This window comes from Anneissia japonica, unplaced genomic scaffold, assembly GCF_011630105.1.
Source record: "Anneissia japonica isolate Jap-2015-1 unplaced genomic scaffold, ASM1163010v1 scaffold117497_len2186_cov198, whole genome shotgun sequence".
Lineage (NCBI taxonomy): Eukaryota > Metazoa > Echinodermata > Crinoidea > Comatulida > Comatulidae > Anneissia > Anneissia japonica.
The window spans coordinates 1-2,186 of NW_022700445.1; the positions used below are offsets into that span (position 1 = coordinate 1).

General features: G+C 33.2%; 1 long non-coding RNA gene across 1 annotated transcript; it reads right to left on the minus strand.

Annotated features, from left to right (window-relative positions):
- Window positions 1-751: 751 nt before the first annotated feature.
- LOC117103322 lies at window positions 752-1,382 on the minus strand. Its single transcript, XR_004444568.1, has 3 exons — window positions 1,264-1,382; window positions 974-1,053; window positions 752-885 (listed from the first exon to the last, which is right to left on the minus strand). It is a non-coding gene; the product is annotated as an uncharacterized LOC117103322 (long non-coding RNA).
- Between the last annotated feature and the right edge of the window lie 804 nt (window positions 1,383-2,186).

Here is a 2,186-nt window from a genome sequence, read left to right on the forward strand (position 1 = left end):
CTTAATGTTTTAACCCTAACCATAACTCATTGCAGAAGATATTTGACCTCGGCTACATACCCGCGGTCCATGGATCGCACCTGATCCCTTGTATTGACAATCATATGTAACCTTATATACTAATACCAGTATTTTTTCTTACATGTAATATAACTTAAATAACAATTTTTGTACTATAACATACTAATCATCTTGCATGCAGAACAAATATCTCCTACATTTTGAGTTATTCTTGACTAGCTACTATAAGATAAGATAAGATAACTTTATTGTTCCACAAGGGAAATTCTTCTGCTCGTCATCACATATAATATTATAAAATGGTAAGAACCAGCAACAGTACACCCATGCCAGGTATATTAATTTCATTATTACAATATCTTATAATGAACACATAAATAACAAAACAAACAAGCAGTGATGTTGTTAGTATATAGCTACGTAAAATTCAATAATTTTGCATATTTTTTGCTTTTTGTGTGACCTGTAGTCTGTGTGCACTGACCTATAATAGTAATAGGAAGCTTTTGATTGCACGACGACGGTAGGACGTAGAACGTAATGACGTCACTAAAAGTCATCTGCACATGCGAGAACGTTAAGGTCACCTCGTCGAGCAGATTCTGGAACGTTTGGGCAAATCTGCGTATGCAGAAAACATAGGATGCCAAGAAGGACAGTCACCCATGGGTGATTCTGTTCTATTGTCGTGTCGTCGCACAAATCGAAAGCTCATTATTATGTGTACTGACCTGTAGTTTTGGCCTGATGACCTTGACTAACGGCGGGTAGAAAGGGTAAAGGTCAATGGTAAATTCCAATTGTAGCTCAACATAATTGTAACCAAACCTAGCATTGATTTCATTCAGATCTGCAGCAATGTCACTGCAATCAAATAAAAAAGACCATATTCAATAATCAACTTAGCCATTTTTAATTTAGTTATATTAGTAGTATTGAATACTATGTTTACCTGTCTTCGCTAAACTTGAAGAGTTTTGCATGCCACTTGTAAATATTGTCCTTAATTGGCTCGGCCGAGAACTTCAATTCCTTTTGATACAAAAAGTTTAAGATTTATGTCTATTTCTTATCAGTGGGTTTCAATTTATATTGCGTCATTCAACATTTAAAGTCAGGAATACATAATTCAATGAGATTTCTATGTATGTCATTTGCAAATAAATATGTGAACATGTTTGTCATGTAAACAGAAGAGACAATTCTGGCATGAATATTCATGACAAAAGATGAAAGACTGACCTTTTTTGATTCTAAAATGGAGATGAGGTCATTTGCCAGTACCCCTGATGCTGCCTTTGTACTGAATATTTGTCTATTTTCCTGATTATTGCATCCACCTGTACATCAAGTATTCCACAATAATTGATCATAGCAAATGTTTTTTAATTCAATAGCAATGCATTAGGTAAAATTTCAAAAAATCAAAATAAAAATGCAAAATGGTAATATTGTATGTTCATTAAATAATTAATTTTAAAGTATTCACCCTGAAAAGATCACATTTTGTAACTTGGCTGTTCTAAATAAAATGCTATCCTTATGATACCAGTATCAACCAATCAGGGTGAGCCAGCAAATAATGAGATTCTCAGTGGTAGCAATAAATGAATATAACAATACATTTAATCTATTCATTATATTTTGCAATATAATGATAGATAAGCACCAAAATATAGCAAGAGATTTAATCTATTTATTATATTCTGCTAATGAAAGCATGTTTTACAGATTAAAGTACACAAATCAATCGTGATCTTGGTAAAGTAAAGGATGTCATTAAATCTAAAACTAAAATTAAATAAAACCGAAAATCGAAGGAAAATAAACAATGATCTTCTTGCCATAGCCAACAAAGAAACACAATGTTGTGTCTCGTGGCTCAAGCTTTAGGCTTATCCTAGTACGAAGAAGCTCCTTCAACGAACAACGTCGAATAGCGAATAATGACGGTTTTTAGGCAGACAATTCATATGTGGAACCCAGGGTCAGACTTTTCTATTTTTTTCGAAGGGGTGTTCTGTTTTAGGAACAATGGCAATTAGTCGGTTTATCCAGGTAAGTATTCACGAAATAGACTAAAATGTTGCCTATAGGTATTTTTGATACTATACCAACAACATAGTTTGTATTCAACAAAATATGGGTCAACAACCTTTTTTAAC